Source organism: Nomascus leucogenys, chromosome 2 (assembly GCF_006542625.1).
Source record: "Nomascus leucogenys isolate Asia chromosome 2, Asia_NLE_v1, whole genome shotgun sequence".
NCBI lineage: Eukaryota > Metazoa > Chordata > Mammalia > Primates > Hylobatidae > Nomascus > Nomascus leucogenys.
In genome coordinates this window covers 26,983,721-26,989,720 of record NC_044382.1, presented here as the reverse complement: position 1 = coordinate 26,989,720, position 6,000 = coordinate 26,983,721, and positions in this window count along the sequence as shown.

The following is a 6,000-nucleotide window of genomic DNA, read 5'->3' as shown; positions in this document are numbered from 1 at the left end:
CATGCTCAGCTAGTTTTTAAATTTTTTGTAGAGACAGGGTCTCACTATCTTGCCAGGGCTGTTTTTTGTTTTTTTTTTTTTTTTTTTTGAGAAGGAGTCTCACTCTTTCACCCAGGCTGGAGTGCAGTGGCGCGATCTCGGCTCACTGCAGGCTCCGCCCCCTGGGGTTCATGACATTCTCCTGCCTCAGCCTCCCGCGTAGCTGGGACTACAGGAGCCGGCCACCTCGCCCGGCTAATTTTTTGTATTTTTAGTAGAGATGGGGTTTCACCGTATTGGCCAGGATGGTCTCGATCTCCTGACCTCGTGATCCGTCCGCCTCGGCCTCCCAAAGTGCTGGGATTACAGGCGTGAGCCACCGTGCCTGGCCCAGGGCTGGTTTTGAACTTTTGGTCACAAGCCATCCTCCTGCCTTGGCCTCCCAAAGTGCTGAGATTACGGGCATGAACCAGTGTCTGGTCAAAATGGAGTTTTTTGTTTTGTTTTTGAGACAGGGGTCTCGTTCTGTTGCCCAGGCTGAAGTGCAGTGGCACGAACATGGCTCACTGCAGCCTCAACCTCCCAGGGTCAAGTGATTCTTCCACCTCAGCTTCCCCTAGTAGCTGGGACTATAGGTGTGCACCACCATGCCAGCTATTTTTTAAATTTTTTTAATAGAGCCTGTTGCCCAGGCTGGTCTCTAACTCCTGGGCTCAAGCAATCCTCCTGCCTTGGCCTCCCAAAGTGCTAGGATTATAGGCGTGAACCACTATGCCCAGCCTGAAATGGAGTTTTCTATGACTTATTAATTAGATCCCTTTTAATACTCTTAGAGATATAAAAATGAAGATTGTAGCATTTTTAAATGATTTGTAACTGTAACACTTTGTTTTCTTCAATGTGGCTCTTCACAGACTGGGCCATGTGAAGCTTTGGGATTTCCCAGGGTCATGTTCTTTACAGAGGCAGGAGGTCAGCTCTACTGGTTCCCTCACACTGTTCCAACTTCCCTGCCCTCTAAACAGGCTGCACAGCATCCTCCAGCCCCAACTATCCTCTCAGAAGAGTTGTCAGAATAAGGACAAAAACAACACCCTCTGTCTCTAGGTCCTTCTGGAATGTCTTCTAAGATACAAAGTCTTCTCTCAGGCCCATTAGCTCATCCCACCCTCCCTCCACCTCTGGCTGATTAAAAGCCTTCTGTGCTGGAAGACAAGGAGAATCCTGAAGAGCCAACTAGCTGAACTGCTAGAGTTGCTCCAGTGATTCTCCAAAGTGCCTCTCATCCTCAGACTTTCCTGTTGTCCATGAGGCCCAGTGGATGTTTCCCCAGCCCCTTCGCCTAGGGAAAAGTAAGTGATAGCAGGCAGGGAGGCCTTGCTGCTGTAGTGCCACTGTGCACAACCTAGAAAGCTGCAGCAAAGAGAGACTTGTTGTAGGTTGCTAGGGCAGCTCCCAGAGATGGCACTGCTTTTCAGGGAAGTTGTGTCTCAGGTAGTGACTATCTGGGGCCGGTGCTATGAGGGTGGTAAAAAGAATTTACCAAGACAGTTGTAGGTCAGCAAAGCAGATTTGTTAGAGGAAGTATGAAAGTATGTTGCAAGGGTGCAATGGGCAAGTCAGTAAGAGAGGAGCTGACTGCAAGGAGACAAAGGCTGGCTGGGGATTTTTTAGGATGGTGCTTGTGCTGTGTGCTGAAGAGGGCTTTGTACAGTACAGATAACGCCAAGGTTGCAGTGAGCTAATGTACATTATTCTATCAGCTGAGATGTCTGGTGATAGTTGGGCACAGGAAGATTGTGAGTTATTTGCACAGGAGGGTTATGTGTCCTGGACCATGAAGAAAGGCAGATGTATAGCTTATCTGCTTTTTCTTTTTTCTTTCCCCTGCTCCCACCAGCCTGACTCCTTTTCCCTAAATAGGACTCCACAGGTTGTGGTCCCCACTACCTAGGGTCATAACCTTTGCAGGTTTTGAAGCTCCATCTGATCAGTTTGCAGTGTTGGGGGATTGCTGCACAAAGAAAGATGCTCCTGGAAAATACCAACATGTCCCATCCCCCTCATCTGGAGGATGAGCTTTTGCACTAGCAGAAAGTTTGTTTCTACACCTAGAGGTATATTATTCCCTATGCCAAGGTGTTGAATTAGACATCAAGAGGTTGATGAAGCGGTACAGAATTGGAGCAAAGGGTGATCTGAAGGGATGTGACATCTAAGTGGTGTGATGAAGTGTTCCTGCTCCCATAGTAAAGTCTGTCCTCACACAATGGGAGGCAGTAGTTCTTAGCATAGAGGCTAAAGTGTAGTCTCTGCTGTGCATTGTATGCATTCAAACTCTGATCCATTCTGAGTAACAATGTGGCTCTGGGCAAGCTACCTTTCTAGGTTGCAGTTTCATCTGTAAAATGACAAAAAAGAAAGTATCGGAACAAGTTAGTACTAGGCCCCGTCCTACTATAAGTTGCTGGTCACGTCAAGTAAATCTCTCAGCCACTCTGTATCCATGCTTCCTCCTCTGAAAAATGAAAAGGGTTGAATCAAGGGTAGACTCTTCTACTACAACAATCTCTGAAACTGTGGAGGGAAAGTCTGAGCCACTCCCCACTAAGAAGCTGTTACTGCTTCGATGCCTGAGTTTTCAATGCCTCAGTAAACTATACCACCTCTGGGGAACTCCCAGCCCAAGGGGGAAGACTGCTGAATGACAGAGCGCTTTTCATGATACTTGGCTAGGGCTGTGCTAACTTAAACAATGAGCACAGTTCTCGGTCCTGAAGGTAACAAGAACACCCCTGCCAATCTCCAGAGAGAAAACCCTTTGTGAGCTCATATATGTGGGCAGGACTTCCACAGAATTCTGGAATGTCAAAGCTGGAAAAGCTCTCAGGGAGTTTCTAGTTCAGGGGTTTTTAAGTCACATTCTGTACTTCTGCAGTTCCACAAACTATTAATATTCACCTTATTTTGTATACCAGAAACTGCATTTAAAATTGTGGCTGAAAAACAACAAAGACACCTAAATCAGTCATCTGCCAAATGTGAACACATCAGAGACCAAAATTCATTTATACATTTTGGCAGATTCTGCTAGTGGTCCCTTTTTCGTTTGTTGTAGAAACTACACTTGAGTGGGGCCATAGTGCCCTGATTAAACTACATCTCCCAGCCTTCCTTGCAGATAGGTAAGGCAGTGCATTTAAGCCTTAGTCAATGGGATGTAAGCAAAGGCTGTGAGTGTGACTTCTGGGAGTTTTCTTCAAGTGAATGGGAATGCTCTTCTCATCCCTCTTCTAGCTAGCTCTAATATGGACATGATGGTGGAACTCAATCAGTCATCTTGGACTTTGAATTGACAGAGAGAAGGAGGCTTGGTCCTAATGATCACTGAGTTACCTTGCTGACTCACTTTCTTACAGTGAGTGCCCTGGACTGCTCACCTCCAGATTTCATTTACATAAAAGAGACATACAATTCTGTCTTATTGAGGCCACTTCTGTTTGGGGTTTTCTGCCTTTTGCAGCTAAATCTAATGGACACATTTGTGTTCTCAGTAATTGACTTTATAATGCATTCGTAATATAAATATAAAAATAGCTTACTGAATAACCCTAAGGAAAACCACTCAGGTCAAGGAAACCACTCAGGTCAAAAAATAACATTTTGCAGCCACCCCAGAAGCTCTCTGTGTGCCCTGTCCCAATCACAACTACCTCCTTGTTTCTAAAAGCAACCTCTGTCCCAATTTGTATAGTAAACATATCCTGTTATACAGTAATGACATAACATTTCCTTAAAAACATTTTGGTCAGAGACTACTTTTGTCTGTTTTATTTGAGATGCTCCTTCAGACTTTGCTTGACAGAAGGCTTCTTCTAACAAAAATGTTGGCCAATAACTGAAATAGTCTGACCCCTTCATTTTACAGAGGAAGAACATGAAGTCAGAGAGGGGAAAGAACTTTCTTGTTTTAAAACTGACAAATAAAAATTGTGTATATGTATGGTGTACAACATGATGTTTTGATGTATGTATATATGCAAAAGGACTTTCTAATGTCAACCAGCAAATTAGAGGTAGAGTGGACTAGAACTCATGTTCTCTCTGACTTTTTAACATTTTATTTTCCAATCCATTTCAGGGGAAGCAATCCTAGATACAAGGTACCAGCCTTGTGCAATGGCTCAAGGATGGGAAAGACTTGCAAATATAGTCTCTAGTACAGGACATTTTATCTTCAACAAACGCAAAACCTGCCTCTTTCCACCCAAATCTCAGGGGAAGGATGCTACCAAGGATTCTGACAATGGTTCTTCCCAAATGGCTTTGCTTTGCATTTTAACACAAACACATCAGCAAAGATGGGGTCAGACACAGAGTGACACAGTGGGGATGCCGATTGGATGAAGTGATCTTTGCAGGCCTCCTCAGAACCCTGCACCAGGGCATCTCCCCCATAGATACTGTGTGCACTGAGCCTGACACACAGAGGCCCTTGGAGATCAGTGTGGCCAAGGGTGATGCTGAGTCTCGAGATCAGAGGTGTGAAATGCAGAGATGCAGGTGAGCCCCAGCTCTCTTTGCCATCTTTGCTAGACTGTTCTGACCGGCATGCAGCTGCGCCTAACTCAATTTCTGGAGAATCCTTCATGCTCATGAAAGTCAATTATTTATTTATTTTTAAGACAGAGTCTCGCTCTACTGCCCAGGCTGGAGTGCAGTGGCACAATCTCGGCTCACTGTAACCTCCACCTCCCAGGTTCAAGCGATTCTTCCACTTCAGCCTCTGAGTAGCTGAGACTATAAGCGCCTGCCACCATGCCTGGCTAATTTTTTTGTATTTTTAGTGGAGATAGGGTTTGGCCATATTGGCTAGGCTGGTCTCAAACTCCTGACCTCAAGTGATCCACCCCCTTAGGCCTCCCAAAGTTCTGGGATTACAGGCATGAGCCACCGCACCTGGCCAAAAGTCAACCATTTTATATTATGACAGATGCTCGTCATGCTTTTGTGTAGGACATGGCAGTGTCCAAGATAGCTCACTGGCCAGATTCCATAGCCTTCTTTGTCTGAGATTCTTGGAAGATTTTGGGTTGGGCCTATTGGCTTCTTCCTTTTCCTATAGGTTAGAATTAGCAGACAACATTAGCAAAGATGTGACTGTGTGTTCTGTGGGGGAGAAAAAGGAGTTCCAAGGACTAAAAGTTTGGGAAAGAGGTTCATACTTTATCTCCTTTTTGAAAAGTCTCAATTACAGTATTAGTACGTTGAAGGATCTGCAAATTTCTACAGTAAATTATTTTGCTTGATTTTGATGGGCCTGGCATTTTTCAAACTTTTTTGGCTTTGAGACCTCATGTTTCACTAATAGCATTCTGCACAAAACAGTTTGGCAAATGATACTAGCCGCCTCTTTGATGGATAAAGGATGTATTAATACACATAGGATAGACAACACGGCTGGAAAATCACCTTTCTGGCCCAGGTAGCCATCCCTCTGGAAAAGTACTGCATTATTTCCAACTCTGTAAAAATCCATTTCTAATAGCCCCAAGAAGCCACTGCAGAAATGATCTAAACCAGTCTGGGGTGGGTTCCCCAGGGAGAGCTGGCTGGGCCCCGCAGCCTGGCACCAGACTTATTGTACCAAGAGCCCTGGCCAGCCGGCAGCCACCCAGTGTGTGTCTTGACTTGTTTTTCCTTCCTTTCTCTCCTCCTTTTAGAACACAGCTGAATGGTTCCAGTCTCTCAGTCCTGCTCCTGGCCAACACTGGACCTCTCAAAGTCTGCCCAACTCCTCTTCCAGCGCCTTGATAAACAAACCCCTCATGCTGGGAACCACAGCAGTGGGCTGTTTTTCTCCCTCATGCACCCCAGAAAGCCTCTCCTCTTTGCCTGGGCTTTCTTCCCAGGGCCTTGGCTGCCAACCCATTTTACACCCATGCGAAGCCCAGTCAGTCACCTGAAGAAAAGGAGACTCACAGAAGGCCCAAGATGAAAGACTCTTTAATCCTGTGGCTT